Genomic DNA, 18,747 nt, shown 5'->3' on the forward strand with positions numbered 1-18,747 from the left:
TGGAACGGGAAGCACACTGATCAATGGTAAATTGTTTTCACAGTCACAGTGATGGAAATATGTTGGTCACTGATGCCCCTTCTTCCTTTGGGCCATTCAGACTGCTAACAAACTCACCTCTCCTCACCAATCTGTGCCATGGTCTGAGTGACCCTCATCACTCAGGACACTGACACACTCACACCAAGTCCTTTGCACTACCTCCAAGCACTTTGCTCTCCAGTGTGTGCCTTTGTCTTGTTTTGTATGTGCTCCTGAAGTCTTACTATTTATATTTTATTCCTGCAAAGTTGGTGTGGATGTTTCGCTCTTAATTTTATTGCAATATAGGCGCTCTTTGCAGTGAGCTAATTTTATTTTGAAATTCGTTTTAATTTGAAAAACAGTTTCGGGAAGTGACAGGAAGTCAGCCATGTTTTTAGTTCCTAGCGGATCACATGTGGGGATATTTGACCCAGCGACATCTGCCTTTTGTTTGTGCCATCGACACCACCGTCTGTAAGTTTTCATTTGTATTGAATTGTAGGATTGTATTTTATGTATATTTTGTGGAAACAATTGCTGTAGATGAAAACTTTAGTAGTTGTGTGCTAACGCTAATGGATGTGTATTGGAATCTATTTTTGTCGTGCTAATGATGCTAAGTTAATTTTAGCTATGTTATTTGTATTTCAGTTTCACTCCATGAGGAAATACTTACTAATTAAAAGGAGTTGGACGCTACATCCTGACTTCGCGCGTTATTTCAAGTGGAGTTAGGCTACTGCTGAATTGTGTAGCGTACACACACAAGGAGAGCAGGGGCCCGTTCTTCGTACGTCGCTTACTACATCCAAGATCAAATGACACATCCAAGATCAAATCATCGCGCTAACCGTGAGCTCACTAATCCGGTTCCCCGAACACACCTGCTGTTGACGATTACTACAGCTGGACGCAGGAATGTGACATCACTGGGTGTCGTAAAAGGGGCTACGCATCGATAGTAGAAACATTGATCGGCAACCCGCTGATTGGTCGGCGAAAATGTCGAAGGGGCGTGCTCGGTATTTTCCGGCAGCAGAGCAAGAACTCATGAGTGAGGGATTTCAGGAGTTTCAGAGTTTAATTAAAACGCAAGAGAACACTGCAAAGGCTGCAAAAGCAAGGAGAGAGGGCTGGCAGAAAGTTGCTGACAAATCAAACTCGTAGGTAATTTAATAATAATAATAATAATGGATTGGATTTATATAGCGCTTTCCAAGGCACCCAAAGCGCTTTACGATACCACTATTCATTCACTCCCACATTCACACACTGGTGGAGGCAGCTACGGTTGTAGCCAGGCTGCCATATCGCGCCATCGGCCCCTCTGGCCAACACCAGTAGGCGGTAGGGTAGATCTATCATATGACACTATATTGTCCAATATCATATGGCATTATATTATATTATAATATGTTATATTATATCCCCTTTCACATTAGAGCCACAACAGGACCCACAAGAAAATGGGAACAAGTAAAAGTGGAATACAGGAGTATTCTACAGAATGGTAATATTTATCTCTTAGATTGCTTTGCGTCTCTTGGCAAGGTAATACTGGCCTGTAATACTCTGTTAGTTTGTTCATAACAGCAACCAAGAAAAGGGCAGAGGAAAAAAAGACAGGTGGTGGTCCTGCACCCCCTCGTCAACAAGTTGGTTAAGTGAATAATACCCTCACGGGAATATCGATATCTCTCTATGAGCACACTGTCGCGCTGAGCTAAAGGATCCTGTCTGTCCCGCAATATACGCTGAATTCTGAGGACTCTCCTTATCAATCTTGCACCTTCCGCAATGGGTTGGTCGCGTATACGGACAGGACATGGCTGCGACAGGCTTCCCAAATCCACCTTCGCTTTTATAGCCGTGGTCTCTCATCTTGATTACACGAAGTAATTTACAATTGCTACTCTGAAATATGAATTACATCTGTAATAATCACATACATGTAATAGAATGTTAATAGTTCATTTCCCTTTTTTAGGAAATGACCTGTATGTATCTGTGTGACATCAATAAAAGGATCAAGTGCTGCATTACCTTTAGTTACATTGATAATATTTATTTATGGTGAAACAGTGGAAAAATATCGCTGTTGCTTTCGTATAAATGAAGCGGACATACCTGCGTGGCCACGATCTAATCCTGTTTACATAAAGTAAACCTGCTCCCGAGCAGGTTTACGCTTACGGCTCTGTTGCTATGACAGCAAGTCCCGGATGAGCTTCGGGGAACCGACTGATCCAGGATCACGCGAAATCGTCAACAATCTAATCCGGCTAACCTACTTAGCGAGGTACGAAGAACGGGCCCCAGGACAGTAAAAAGACGGTTAGCAGTTGGCAAAACAACTCTATGACAGCAAGCTATGTCAACAAACATGGACGAAGAACACCCCGAAGGTGCAAGACCTAAGGGATTAAAACTAAACAAAAGAATCAAATATTTGATATGATACGACATAGAACAACAAGAGCCATTGCTGCCCTCCAGGTGGACTGAAAGGAACACAATTGGAATGAGGTTTTTGCAAATGAAGATTCAAATAGTGCATATGATGCATTCTTATCAACAGTAATTTCACTATATGAAAAACATTGTCCTTTAATGAAGATCACTAGAAAGCATCACAGATCAAATAAGCCATGGATCACAAACGGGATACATGGGGCAAAAAAGTATTTAGTCAGCCACCGATTGTGCAAGTTCCCCCACTTAAAATGATGACAGAGGTCAGTAATTTGCACCAGAGGTACACTTCAACTGTGAGAGACAGAATGTGAAAAAAAAATCCATTAATTCACATGGTAGGATTTGTAAAGAATTTATTCGTAAATCAGGGTGGAAAATAAGTATTTGGTCAATAACAAAAATACAACTCAATACTTTGTAACATAACCTTTGTTGGCAATAACAGAGGTCAAACGTTTACTATAGGTCTTTACCAGGTTTGCACACACAGTAGCTGGTATTTTGGCCCATTCCTCCATGCAGATCTTCTCGAGAGCAGTGATGTTTTGGGGCTGTCGCCGAGCAACACGGACTTTCAACTCCCACCACAGATTTTCTATGGGGTTGAGGTCTGGAGACTGGCTAGGCCACTCCAGGACTTTCAAATGCTTCTTACGGAGCCACTCCTTTGTTGCCCGGGCGGTGTGTTTTGGATCATTGTCATGTTGGAAGACCCAGCCTCGTTTCATCTTCAAAGTTCTCACTGATGGAAGGAGGTTTTGTGGCTCAAAATCTCACGATACATGGCCCCATTCATTCTGTCCTTAACACGGATCAGTCGTCCTGTCCCCTTGGCAGAAAAACAGCCCCATAGCATGATGTTTCCACCCCCATGCTTCACAGTAGGTATGGTGTTCTTGGGATGCAACTCAGTATTCTTCTTCCTCCAAACACGACGAGTTGAGTTTATACCAGAAAGTTCTACTTTGGTTTCATCTGACCACATGACATTCTCCCAATCCTCTGCTGTATCATCCATGTGCTCTCTGGCAAACTTCAGACGGGCCTGGACATGCACTGGCTTCAGCAGCGGAACACGTCTGACAGTGCGGGATTTGATTCCCTGCCGTTGTAGTGTGTTACTGATGGTGACCTTTGTTACTTTGGTCCCAGCTCTCTGCAGGTCATTCACCAGGTCCCCCCGTGTGGTTCTGGGATCTTTGCTCACCGTTCTCATGATCATTTTGACCCCACGGGATGAGATCTTGCGTGGAGCCCTAGATCGAGGGAGATTATCAGTGGTCTTGTATGTCTTCCATTTTCTGATGATTGCTCCCACAGTTGATTTTTTTCACACCAAGCTGCTTGCCTATTGTAGATTCACTCTTCCCAGTCTGGTGCAGGTCTACAATACTTTTCCTGGTGTCCTTCGAAAGCTCTTTGGTCTTGGCCATGGCGGCGTTTGGAGTCTGACTGTTTGAGGCTGTGGACAGGTGTCTTTTATACAGATGATGAGTTCAAACAGGTGCCATTCATACAGGTAACGAGTGGGGGACAGAAAAGCTTCTTACAGAAGACGTTACAAGTCTGTGAGAGCCAGAGATTTTCCTTGTTTGAGGTGACCAAATACTTATTTTCCACCCTAATTTACGAATAAATTCTTTACAAATCCTACCATGTGAATTCATGGATTTTTTTTTCACATTCTGTCTCTCACAGTTGAAGTGTACCTCTGGTGCAAATTACTGACCTCTGTCATCATTTTAAGTGGGGGAACTTCCATAATCGGTGGCTGACTAAATACTTTTTTGCCCCACTGTAGAAGATGCATGTAAAAAGAAAAATAATCTATATAAGAGATTCATAAAACAGAGGACAAAAGATGCTGAAATAAAGTACAAGTTATATAAAAATAGATTAATAAATATTATAAGAACAAGTAAGAAAGAATATTACCACAAATTATTGGAGCAAAGTAGAAGTAACACACAAGAAACATGGAGGATATTAAATAGTATAATAAAAAAGGGCTCAAAAAATAAGAATTATCCAGATTATTTTAAAAAAGATAAAGATATTGTGCTTGATAAAACTAAAGACATTGCAAATGAATTTAATGATTTCTTTGTAAATGTTGGCTTTAATTTAGCAAAAGAAATTCCAGAGTCAAGAAATAATAACGACCTAAATAAACATATTACTCAGAATGTGTTCTCCATGTTTATTGGTGCTGCAACTCATAGAGAAATAATTAACATTGTGAAGACATTTAAAAATAAAAAGTCCACTGACTGTTTTGGTATTGACATGATATTAGTTAAAAGTATTATAGAATATATAGTGCAACCTTTCGCATACATTTGTAATCTGTCCTTTCAAACTGGTGTGTTTCCCTCACAAATGAAAATAGCAAAAGTTATTCCAATCCATAAAAACGGAGAGAGATGTCAGTTTACCAATTATAGGCCAATGTCACTACTCCCACAGTTCTCAAAAATTTTAGAAAAGTTATTTGTTAATAGACTTGATAAATATATTGAGAAGCATAATCTCCTAAGTGATAACCAATATGGCTTTAGAGTGAAAAGGTCCACTTTGATGGCAGTGATGGAACTTGTTGAAGGGATATCTAATGCAATAGATAATAAGGAATATACTGTTGGTGTTTTTATAGACTTAAAAAAGGCGTTTGATACAATTGATCATTCTATATTAATGAATAAACTCGAGAGATATGGCATAAGAGGGATAGCATACAAGTGGATGAAAAGTTACCTGGATGAAAGATATCAATATGTCGAATTCAATAATGTAAAATCTAAGCAGTTGAAGGTAACTTGTGGTGTTCCTCAGGGCTCTGTGCTGGGCCCTAAATTATTTATATTATATATAAATGACATATGTAATGTTTCCAAACTGTTAAAATGTGTATTGTTTGCTGATGATACCACTCTGTACTGCTCAGGTAAAAACCTAGAACAGCTTCTGTCAGGGCTCTGTGTGCGGGCAGGCAGAGATGAGGATCCAAATGCAGGACTCGAACACAGAATTGAAACTCAAAAAACCTCAGCTTTATTGCTGGCAGAAAAACAAACATGGAGTGAGGATGGAACACTGAGACCAAGGACACACAGGCATAATTCTGAGGGTACGACGCGACACTGAGCATGGGAAAACACAGGGCTTATATACACAGGGTAGTAACGGGGGAATCGGCAACAGGAGGGAGACACAGCTGGGAGAGATCAGGGCTAACGAGACGGGGGAGCTAAGCTGCACACACTAACATAAGACAAAGACTTTCACAATAAAACAGGAAACATGAATTACTAAACAAGCATGCAGACTTTACACTGAGAGACAGACAGAATGACACATGGAATCTGAACTAAACTAAACGTGAGATATAACTGAGAACAAATCCTTAAGCACGGATAAACAGAAACAAGAAATAATAATCATCATCATCACTACGAGAAGAAAACAATCCATGAAGCAGAAATAAACCAAAACATAATAAACTCAAAATACTGGGTCCAACGGACCCAGAACCGTGACAGCTTCTGACTACAGCGGAAAAGGAGTTAAATATATTAAAAAACTGGTTTGATGTAAATAAGTTATCATTAAATATAAAGAAAACAAAATTGATTATTTTTGGCACTAGACAAATGAAAAATGTATCTAAAATCAGGGTTAATGGAATTGAAATTGAAAGAGTGTACGAAAATAAATTTCTTGGAGTGATAATTGATGATAAGCTGAGTTGGAAGTCTCATATAAACCATGTGAAAACAAAAATGTGAAAAACCATTGCTATTCTCTATAAAACAAAGCATGTACTGAACAAAAAATCATTATACAGACTTTATTGTTCTCTGTTGCTTCCATATATGACTTACTGTCTGGAGATATGGGGTAATGCATATAAAACAAACACTCTTCCTATTTTCAAGTTACAAAAAAAGAGCTATAAGAATTATAAACCAATCAAACTATATAGAACCAACTAACATTTTGTTTATTAATCTGAATACCCTGAAATTTTATGATTTAGTTGAATATAAAATGGCACAGATAATGTATAAAGCACAAAATAACTTGCTTTGCCCCAGTACTCAGAAGCTGTTCAAAGTCAGAGGGAGTCAATATGACTTAAGGGGAACAGATTTCTTTAAAAAAAACAAGATGAGGACAAATATAAAGCAGAGATGTGTTTCTGTTAGAGGAGTTAACCTGTGGAATAGTTATGACAGTGATTTAAAAAGGTGTAGTTCATTTTCCTTGTTTAAAAATATGTTTAAAAATAGAGTATTAGAAAAATATATAAATCAAGAATGAAAAGAGCAAAAAAAACCAAAACAAAAAAAACCCTCTTGATTCTTTTGCTTTGATGTAGTTACTTATCTAAGGTGGAAAGTTTTTTTTGTTTTTCTTGTTTGTTTGTTTGGTTTTTGCTTTGTTTTATTATTTGCTTCGAGCTGCATGCAAAAAGATATTTTGTGAAAAGGGTTGGCGTAATAAGCAAATGCTTCAGCCAATACCTTTTGATTAGCCTTGTCTCATGCTTTCTTGCTTTGTGGTAGATATTTGTTCTGTTTTTACTGAGATATTTGAATGCTAACCAATAAAAAAAACAAAAAAAAAACAAAAACAAAACAAAACAAAAAAACAAAACAAACCAAAGCCTCCTCAAGACGGAGCATCAGTTAAAAGCACTGGTTCAGTTTCCAGATATTCAAGTAGATCAAATGTCAGTGCAGCAGCAGCACACGCGAGAGCCAAGGAAGAAGCTGCTCGTGCACATGTTGCCTTCGCACAGAGAGAGATCAGCATTAAAGTCAACAAAGCAAGATTAGAAGCTAATCTCAAAGCCTTAAATCTGGAAAAGGGAGCTGCAGCCACAATTGCACAAGCAGAAGTTTTGGAAGCAGCAGCAGAGATAGAGGTTGAAGCACATCCTAGTTGGAAAAGTCTCCCAGTTATGGTGCAGAGTAGGCCTACACATGAACGTGTAAGCGACTATATGAGAGACCAAACTATGCAGCTTAACCAACGTAATGAACCAGTCAATCTCTCAATATCAGAGCATCCTATCGAGAAGAGCCCTCCACCATCGGCTAAGTACATCATTAAAGATGAGTATATCGTGAAAGACTCATGGCCCACATCTTTCCAGCCACAACCAAGTTCCAAGGTTGTTGTACAACTTGCATAGTTCCCATTTCTGTATAGCTGTGTATCTCATATTTCTGTATAGTTCTTTATTTCATATTCTGTATAGTTTTTTTTCATATTTATATCCTGTTCATAGTCTGTACATAGCTTGTACTCACTACAGCCTGTACATACTTATAGTTATAGCATATTCATAACATACTTCATACCGTGTACATATTACATACCATAATAAACCCATTTCTGTAATATACTTACATATCTATATTATTGCTAATATATATTGTAATATATCTATATCATGGCTAAAGCAATTCTGGAAGGATACAAACTGCAGTTCGTTGCCCTGTACCTGTGACATGTGCAATGACAATAAAGTTGAATTCTATTCTATTCTATTCTATTCTATTCTATTCTAACGCATGCATACCAAACTGCTCACACCTCTACCCAATCAGCTCAGCCAGACATAAATGGTCACCTCCAAGTTAACAGTGTGGAACTCCTGCAAGAAAAAAAAGAGCAATAGGCCCTACCCTAAACCAGAGCTAACTTTTCCTTAGTATCCCAACACTTCTCATACACACCCTCCAGACTCTTCAGTGATGATGGACATGGCGAAGTAACTGGCACGAAAAGAGCTCGTGTGCACTGGCTTAACCCACTTTGACGATCATCCAGAGTCATACAGAGCATGGATATCTGCCTTCTCCAATACCATTAAGATATGAGATGAGATAGCCTTTATTTGTCAGTTGCAGGTCTTTTGCCCAAAACCGAGATGACAGACCTTGCCGACCGTAAATACAATACAAACATCACATTGGGGAGACAGGTCAGGCCAGGTAACGAGGAAAAAAGCATCGAAATGTGCAACACAAAAGGATAATACAGGAATGCACAGGTATCAACACACCATAACACAATAAACATTGACAAGCAACATGGGAAAGGGTTCCAGTGTGTACATCTGATCTGGGACTGCTGTAATCTTCGACTGCGCCTCCAGCTGACCCGATGTCCACATCATGGGGGAGGTAAGCGTTGGAGGTGGCGTTGGATAGGGAGGGTGATGTGTCGGTGAGTGCTTATCAGTATCAGTATATGTATACTGCGTGTCCATAGTTCAGCTGAAACAGTCTTCCAGCCAACCCAGGTGGCCTTGTAGGGAATGGGAAGGAACAGACTCAACACAGTCATTTCTGGATTCAGTTTCCACAGAAATTATACCCATCAAAATGTTTCGTTGTTTAAACATGATTTTTATGTATTTTAATCCAACCAGATTTTTTAGAACACTTTTTCTTTTTCTGACATTGTAATTTCAAGATGATTAAAGAGCCCAGAAAGATGAAAACAGCTTAAGGGTTTGGACCTTACTGCAAGTGAACAGCTGGATTTACTTTCAAAGTGGCTTGGGAAGGAATCTTCTGCATATGTCAAGCGCCTAACAGCAGTTCATATTGACAACTCAAAATGGTCTGGGACAGGCTCGATGAATGCTACGGTGCTCCAGAAGTCATCGAAAGTGCTCTCTTTAGGAAGTTGGACAGCTTTCCTAAAATAACAAACAAGGACAATTACAGGTTAAGGGATCCTGGAGATCTATTGATGGAATTACTTTCAGCAAAAGAGGATGGCTACTTGCCCGGCTTAGCTTACCTGGATACCGTGGCATCAAACCCATCGTGCAACAGTGACAAGCACATCACAGCTCTTCATCCTGGTCCACCACAACTGTCCACCAAGGCCTCAAGTCCCCCAACAGGTGACGGCGGGGAGCCGGAAAAAGAGGACACCATCCCAGAACCAGTTGCAAGCCCTCTGTGGCGATTTCGCCAGGTCAAAATGTTGTTCCAAGATATGTCTTGTTAAGGTTTACCCTGAAGAGTTCCCACAACAAGCCATCAAAATGTATGCTCGATGACCAGAGCAACAAGTCTCTAGCCAGGTCAGAGTTCTTCAACTTATTCGGAATCGAAGTTGGCTCATACCCCTACATCCTGAAAACTTGTGCTGGCTTAGCCGCAACCTCCGGCAGGAGAGCAAATGGCTATCAAATCGAAGCAGTAAAATGGTAAATGGCCTGTATTTATATAGCGCTTTACTAGTTCCTAAGGACCCCAAAGCGCTTTACATATCCAGTCATCCACCCATTCACACACTGGTGATGGCAAGCTACATTGTAGCCACAGCCACCCTGGGGTGCACTGACAGAGGTGAGGCTGCCGGACACTGGCGCCACCAGGCCCTCTGACCACCACCAGTAGGCAATGGGTGAAGTGTCTTGCCCAAGGACACAACGACTGAGACTGTCTAAGCCGGGGCTCGAACCGGCAACCTTCCAATTACAAGGCGAACTCCCAACTCTTGAGCCACGATCGCCCTTGATCGAAGGAGTAAATGGTGAAGTTAGCCTTGCGCTACCAACACTGATCGAATGTGACGACTTACCAGTAAATCGTGATGCAATACCGACACCTGAAGCTGCCCTCCATCACCTGCACCTCAAGAACCTTGCTAGCAAAATCCTGCCTCTTGATAATGATGCCAAGATCCTGCTTTTGCTTGGGAGAGAAATTCTCCAGGTTCACAAGGTGAGGCAGCAGATCAACGGTCCTGGTGATGCACCCTTCGCTCAAAGGCTTGACCTTGGATGGGTCTTAGTAGGTGATGTGTGTTTGGGAAAGGTTCATAAGCCCATTGTCCACTGTTATAAAATGAACATACTGGAAGACGGAAGACCATCATTGTTCAGACCTTGTACGAGCCACATCCATCTCAAGCAAATGGTCAACTCCAGTCAAGTCAAGGGACTCTCACACAGTTGCCGTAGCACTGCAATGGACGATGACTCACTCGGCAACACAGTCTTTGCAAGAACAGCGGATGATGACAAGCGGGCCTTCTCCATAGAGGACGAACAGTTTCTGCAGATAATGGGTGATGAGGTTTTTCAGGACGAGTCAAATAGTTGGGTGGCTCCTCTTCCCTTCAGGCCCCCCAGACCACCTTTGCCCAACAATCGTGAGCAAGCACGACTCAAGCGCACAATGCAATGGCATCTCGCTGAACAACGTGCTACTCAACGGACCAGACTTGAATAACAGTCTAATGGAAGTCCTTATTCGTTTCAGGAGAGAGTGAGTAGCAATCATGGCTGACATCGAACAGATGTTTCATTGTTTTGTCGTGAGAGAAGACCACCAAGACTACTTACGCTTTCTGTGGTATAGAGATAATGATCCCAGCAAAGACATTGTTGAATACAGGATGAGGGTTCATGTATTCGGCAACATACCTTCTCCAGCTGTGGCAATATACTGTCTCAGAAGAGCTGCAAAGGAAGGAGAACAGCAGTACGGGTCAGACACCAGACATTTTGTGGAATGCGAGTTCTATGTAGACGATGGTCTTGTTCCCACATCCACAGAGGAGGAGGCAATTTCTCTGCTACAGAGAACCCAAGCATCTCTCTCTGAGTCAAACCTGAGACTGCACAAGATCACGTCCAACAGCGTTGACGTCTTGAAAGCCTTCCCTGCAGGAGATCATGCTAAGGGCATTAAAGATCTTTACTTGGATGGAAGCGCAGTACCCACACAGCGAAGCCTTGGATTGAGTTGAGATGTTAAAAGGGACACATTCACCTTCCAAGTGTCAGTCAGTGACAAGCCATTCACATGACGTGGGATTCTCTCCACCATAAACAGTCTTTTTGACCCTCTCGGCTTCGTCACTCCTGTGGCTGTTCAAGGCAAGTCGTTGCTGAGAGAGTTGAGCTTAGATGGAACCAATGCCAGTCGTAGAGAGATATGCATCTTTTCAGACGCTTCAACCAAAGTGATTGGTGCGGTGGCGTACCTCAAGACAACAGATGCAAATGACCAGGTTCATGTGGGTTTGAACCTGGGCGACCGTGGCTCAGGGGGTTGGGAAGTGCATCTGTAACCGGAAGGTCGCCGGTTCGATCCCCAGGCTCTCTGTCCTGGTCGTTGTGTTCTTGGACAAGCCTACTGGTGTTGGCCAGAGGGGCTGATGGTGCAATATGGCAGCCTCGTGTCTGTCAATCTGCCCCAGGTGTGGCTACAACCGTAGCTTTCCTCCACCAGTGTGTGAATGCGAGAGTGAATGAACAGTGCCATTGTAAAGCACTTTGGATGACTTGAAAAGCGCTATATATATCCAATCCATTATTATTACCATACCAAGACTGGAGCTGTGTGCGACAGTGCTAGCCATAGAAATTGCTGAGTTTATCGTTCAAGAGATCGATATCCAAATTGATGCGATCACCTTCTGCTGTGACAGTAAAGTGGTGCTGGGCTACATTCATAATCAGTCCAAATGTTTCTATGTGTACGTCCACAACAGGGTTCAGAGAATCCACCAGTCCACACAACCGAATCAGTGTAGGTATTGTTGAAATCTCCCAATTCTTTGAATCTTTGGGCTGGAGGAAGGACAATACTCGGTGTATTTATGCTCAATCAACAATCATTTATTTCCATACAATTCAACACTTAAGAGCATGCCCGTCTATCTCTATGTGGCTCCAAATTCCCTCTTTATTTAATTTCACACTCGTCAGGGGACAGGCACACAAAAATTTCAAACCACTGAAACGAGGAATTCAACCTTTTTTTATATTTCTTTACTAATCTAGACTCAACCTTTGTTCGCAAAATGTGTCTTGTTCTAGTCCGGAATAAATGTGAACCCGTGGTTACACGGTCGTTCCAGTGTTTTTCCATAGCTAAGCGGGAGTCCTCGGTTCCCAAGTCGCCACCTCGGCACTTAACCTGCCTGCACGTCTACAGACAGGGGGGTTGCCAAACCATGAACAAAATTAGTTTCCACAGGTACACTAGGCATCAACCTTTGATCCTAAAATGTGTCTTTGCTCTAATGTCCTCCTATTCAAACACATCAACCGTCACTGTCACTGTGTTCACGCTTCACACTCACAAAAAACACACTCAGAGCGCGCCTCACTCACACTCAAAACAACACCTAGAGCGCGCTTTACACACAAGACAGCACCCAGAGCGCGCTTCGCAGCTTCGCACACACTCACTCAGAGCGCGCCTTCACACACACACACACACAACACTTTTCCTCAGCGGGAATTTTACACAGAAACCTCTGAGCTCAACTGTTAGATCTTCTTAAAGCACACTGCACCATAGACCAAAATACCCCTTTCTCTGCACTTATGACCACCACAACGGGGCAAAGTCGCATCATAAAAGTGATGCTTGCATCCCCGAAGTTATACCTGACATCATAAACCAGGTTTTGCTCTATGTACTTCTTGGCAAGTAAAATTTTACTTTGTTTTATGACCGCAGCCCTTAAAACTCGACTGACGCCACAAACCACCGTCAAACCTCTATCCAATGTACTAAAACTAGCACCAACCACTACTGCACTTCACGGCCGCACCACCGGAACACGGCCGTATCATAAACCAAACCTACGGACGTGTTTCGCTCTCGCGTTGCCAGCGTTCAACTGCACCGTGAGCCAGCATCTGCTTTTCCTTAAATCAACTTCTATTTCATAGCCGGCAAGAGCCAGGACGTAACCGACACCATACACAAACTTCAAACCTCGACTTCAATGTACTGAACTAATGGCCGCGTCTTCAGAAGAAATTCTAATGTATTATTGCTACAGAAGCCAGTATTAGACAAAATTAAATGTGGAAGGTAAAGTGGCTGCAACTAGTCCAACGTAGTATGTTATTAGTATCTCGGTAGAAGCAGTTTACTGCAACTAGTCCAATGTAGTATGCTATTAGTATCTCGGTAGAAGCAGTTTACTGCAACTAGTCCAACGTAGTATGTTATTAGTATCTCGGTAGAAGAAGTTTATTTAACACACTGGAATTCAGCCTCAACTTATGTTGTTAGTATCTTGCGCCAAAAACCAGACACCGACAAATTTACTGTGAAAATACGTGTAACTCAGTGAACAGATTAATTTGGAAAGCCCAATATGCACATTTGGTATTTATAATACAACAGGCTGTGCTTACCTTTCTGTTTTAGGCCGGCCTTCTGTTCACCTTGCCCCACGATCTCACCAAAGGCCAAATCTACACCTCCTCAGCACACCAAGTATCCGGGTCACACTGCACCAAGTTGTTGAAATCTCCCAATTCTTTGAATCTTTGGGCTGGAGGAAGGACAATACTCGGTGTATCAATGCTCAATCAACAATCATTTATTTCCATACAATTCAACACTTAAGAGCATAAGGACCATCATGATGGGGAGACATGCCTGAAGAGGGTCACAGCAAGTCTCAAAATGGTGACGGGTTACACAGCCTTTTATAGCTCCTAGCGGCCCCCATCTAGTCGTAAAAGCCAAAACATCACATTCTTTCTCTGTTACAGCGCCTAAGTTATGACCTCGGCAGTTGTTTCTCTGCTTTCTGTAAGGTGGGGGTATGGAATGTGGTCTGTCTATCTCCCCTGTCTTAGACAAAGAGTCTCCTTCTCTTCATGATTCAACAATAGAACATGTCAAGAAAACAGTGTAACACATTCCCAGCAGATCAAGGATACAGAGTGATGCACCTTTATCTAATGAACTAATATGTGAATATGTTCTGTTAACTCAAAAGTATAATGAGAACTAAACTACATACAGATCACACACTCTATGTTAAAGGGTATAATATGATCTACAGCAGTATCATACTTCAACTACTTTGATTACATATATAAGGTAACATATGATAACAGAATAATATCACAGTATGTACCTACGGAGCATAACCCAGCTGACCATGCTTCTAGGTCCATTCAAGCCTCACAGCTCACCACAACCAACTGGTTCACGGGTCCAACATTTCTATACAAATCACAGCCAAGCAGCGAGCAACATGAGACCTTTGAGCTTATCAACCCAGACGCAGATGTTGAGATACGACCACAAGTTACCACCTGTGTTACAAGTCAAAAGGACAAGTCCCTGGGTTGTGAGAGATTCACGAAATTCTCTTTCTGGAAGTCTATACGGAGAGGAGTTGCAACACTCATCCATGTGGTTTGTTCTTTTAAGGCAAGCAGCCAAGGAACCAACGGGTGTAATGGTTGGCATTGGTGCCGTAAACCTCTCACAGCTGACGAGTTGTCCAAGGCAACTACAGTGATTCTTGTTGCTGTGCAACAACTTAACAACTTACTGTGAAATACTTACTAATTAAAAGGAGTTGGACGCTACATCCTGACTTCGCGCGTTATTTCAAGTGGAGTTAGGCTACTGCTGAATTGTGTAGCGTACACACACAAGGAGAGCAGGACAGTGGAGCACCCATATTAAATTAGGTTCTTTTGGATTCTTTAGGGCCAAGAAAGACACGGCTCAAAAGTGGTCCTTTTACTTTAAAAAATGATCTTTATTTTACATATCCAGATATGTAGACCTTAAGACAAAACACACAACCCCAGCACTGAAGCACAAACGAAAGCCTAGTTATTTATATACTTGCTCTCTACGTCATACCACACTTTAAGTTTCGATCAAGGCCTAGTTGGTTTCACTTTCTAGCTGCAAAAGCACGCTTCTGCAAAAGCATGCAGTTTCCTGTCAGCACTTTTTGGCACAGAGTGTACTCAGAGTTAGGCCTTTCTTATATATAGCAATATAATCAGCATATAAACATTTAGGATGATAAATTTAAACCTCAACATTTTGTTGTACACGTACAATGACAAGAAAGGGCTATTCTATTCTATCTCTTAGATAATGTTAAAGGGGATGCTAAAATGACTTTTACACTCTAGAAATGAACTAAATGCATTTTAAGTTACTTTTTAAATGTGGTTGCAGACAGATCACAGATTCAGAGTAGACCGTAAAAAAAGAAATCCTAAAAAAACAGTAATATTCCGGCAGCTGGGGCGCCAAAATAATACCATAAAATAACTTTCTCATAGAAATACGGTTTGTTGCCCTAATTTTACATGGGATTTTGCCTTTTTCAAGTGCTTTTAAACATTAAATTAGGAACATTTTAATGTGATTAAACAATGAAATTACCTATAAACAAGGTCAATGAATGCGGCAATATGAATAATAATACTTGTACAGAAATATGCAGTTAACAGTTGGTTTAAATAATAATGGTGTCAGGGTTGGCTGAGGAGAACCCAAATGCTAGACTTTTAGAATGGAGAAAGTGAGTTTATTTAACAGAACAGTGCCAACAGTCCACAGTGTGTGCTTTCCCAATTCCCCCTGTACCGTGATTCCTTTCCGTGATGCGTGGTTGTGCTTCGTCCTCCTTGGTGCCAGTGTTCAACTGTTTACTGCTCCCTCCACACGTTTCCGTAATCACCCTGGAAACAAGAGATGCCACAATGAGTACTGCCCCATCCACTGGCCGACTAAACACGTTAACTAGTGATGGCCCGCTTGAAGCTGACGCTCCGGAGCGTGTGTCGAAAAAAACAACACACTGGTTCAGAAGCACTGTGTCGAGGCTTGCTTTGTTTGGCAAAAGTCACGTGACCAGTGACGTCCGAAGCTTCATTACGCACGTAACTGCTTCGGTACCTGATTCAAACGGATATAAGGAAGTGAATTATCCAAGGGATTCGTGGAGTGTGTTGATGGTGACAGATAGCGACGAGGTGATCATTCCACTGACAGATATGGAGCCAGCGAGGAAGAGAGGACGTTCTGGCGTGTGGGAATATTTTGAGTTGATTTTGCTCAATTCATTTTATCTGCCGAAGTGAAAAACTTGAAATGTCCAAAATCATGTTTTCATAATGTAAATATCATTACAGCATATGACTTTAGGAACACTTCCATGTGAATTAAAGCTAATGAAGACTACAAAAATGTATTTGACACTATACATACATTACATTGCTACAGTTTAGAAAATCATTTTGTTTATTGTTTTTAGGTGATAGTCTGCAGGACCCAGGAATACCTGCATATCTACCAGCTTGCAGTGTGGTTCCTGCACTCCACAGCCTCTTCTGTTCCATGCAAGTGGATTTTCTCCAGGGCAGGAGAAACTATTTCTAAGAAAGGAAACAGACTCAGCCAGCGCACAGTAACACTAATCCTCTTTTTAACTGTAAATAACAAAAGGGCTACCTGACATAGATCATGTTTTTACTTTGCAAGTTCTTGATTAGGGGTGGGTTTTGATTATCGCCTTTCTGATTACAATCCATGCTAAATTGAATAAAGTGATATTGATTCATTAAAACCCCGTGTCGATTTGTAAATTAACGTTATTATGCCTGAAATGCCAGCATCTCAGGTTAAACCTCACAACATGTCGTCAAACACCATGCAGCTAAAACAGTAACTGGGAGCAGGTTTACGAATTCTGCATACAAACGTAAACACAGAGCGCGGACCCGACGCGTCAGAATCAGATTTTGGTGTGTCGTCGGGTCCGCGCTGTGTTTGCCTCTTTTTTTTTCGCTGGCTTCTGCAGCTGCAGGTTTCATAACTCTCTGTTTACATCTCTAATTAAGTCTCACGTGTGTCAGCTTTCTTTTAATAGATACGAAATTATGGATATACAGTGGGGCAAAAAAGTATTTAGTCAGCCACCAATTGTGCAAGTTCCCCCACTTAAAATGATGACAGAGGTCAGTAATTTGCACCAGAGGTACACTTCAACTGTGAGAGACAGAATGTGAAAAAAAAATCCATGAATTCACATGGTAGGATTTGTAAAGAATTTATTCGTAAATCTGGGTGGAAAATAAGTATTTGGTCACCTCAAACATGGAAAATCTCTGGCTCTCACAGACCTGTAACGTCTTCTGTAAGAAGCTTTTCTGTCCCCCACTCGTTACCTGTATGAATGGCACCTGTTTGAACTCATCATCTGTATAAAAGACACCTGTCCACAGCCTCAAACAGTCAGACTCCAAACTCCGCCATGGCCAAGACCAAAGAGCTTTCGAAGGACACCAGGAAAAGTATTGTAGACCTGCACCAGACTGGGAAGAGTGAATCTACAATAGGCAAGCAGCTTGGTGTGAAAAAATCAACTGTGGGAGCAATCATCAGAAAATGGAAGACATACAAGACCACTGATAATCTCCCTCGATCTGGGGCTCCACGCAAGATCTCATCCCGTGGGGTCAAAATGATCATGAGAACGGTGAGCAAAGATCCCAGAACCACACGGGGGGACCTGGTGAATGACCTGCAGAGAGCTGGGACCAAAGTAACAAAGGTCACCATCAGTAACACACTACAACGGCAGGGAATCAAATCCCGCAGTGCCAGACGTGTTCCGCTGCTGAAGCCAGTGCATGTCCAGGCCCGTCTGAAGTTTGCCAGAGAGCACATGGATGATACAGCAGAGGATTGGGAGAATGTCATGTGGTCAGATGAAACCAAAGTAGAACATTCTGGTATAAACTCAACTCGTCGTGTTTGGAGGAAGAAGAATACTGAGTTGCATCCCAAGAACACCATACCTACTGTGAAGCATGGGGGTGGAAACATCATGCTATGGGGCTGTTTTTCTGCCAAGGGGACCGGACGACTGATCCGTGTTAAGGACAGAATGAATGGGGCCATGTATCGTGAGATTTTGAGCCAAAACCTCCTTCCATCAGTGAGAACTTTGAAGATGAAACGAGGCTGGGTCTTCCAACATGACAGTGATCCAAAACACACCGCCCGGGCAACAAAGGAGTGGCTCCGTAAGAAGCATTTGAAAGTCCTGGAGTGGCCTAGCCAGTCTCCAGACCTCAACCCCATAGAAAATCTGTGGCGGGAGTTGAAAGTCCGTGTTGCTCGGCGACAGCCCCAAAACATCACTGCTCTCGAGAAGATCTGCATGGAGGAATGGGCCAAAATACCAGCTACTGTGTGTGCAAACCTGGTAAAGACCTATAGTAAACGTTTGACCTCTGTTATTGCCAACAAAGGTTATGTTACAAAGTATTGAGTTGTATTTTTGTTATTGACCAAATACTTATTTTCCACCCTGATTTACGAATAAATTCTTTACAAATCCTACCATGTGAATTCATGGATTTTTTTTTCACATTCTGTTTCTCACAGTTGAAGTGTACCTCTGGTGCAAATT

At 41.9% G+C, this 18,747-nt stretch overlaps 1 long non-coding RNA gene across 1 annotated transcript; it reads right to left on the reverse strand.

Annotated features, from left to right (window-relative positions):
* Window positions 1-5,527: 5,527 nt before the first annotated feature.
* On the reverse strand, window positions 5,528-13,677 carry LOC146702430 (uncharacterized). The gene is made up of 2 exons (XR_014922337.1): window positions 9,319-13,677; window positions 5,528-9,214 (listed from the first exon to the last, which is right to left on the reverse strand). It is a non-coding gene; the product is annotated as an uncharacterized LOC146702430 (long non-coding RNA).
* Between the last annotated feature and the right edge of the window lie 5,070 nt (window positions 13,678-18,747).

Source organism: Copadichromis virginalis, linkage group LG9 (assembly GCF_057382275.1).
Source record: "Copadichromis virginalis isolate Kocher_CV1m ecotype Utaka linkage group LG9, C_Virginalis_male_GT1.1, whole genome shotgun sequence".
Taxonomy (NCBI): domain Eukaryota; kingdom Metazoa; phylum Chordata; class Actinopteri; order Cichliformes; family Cichlidae; genus Copadichromis; species Copadichromis virginalis.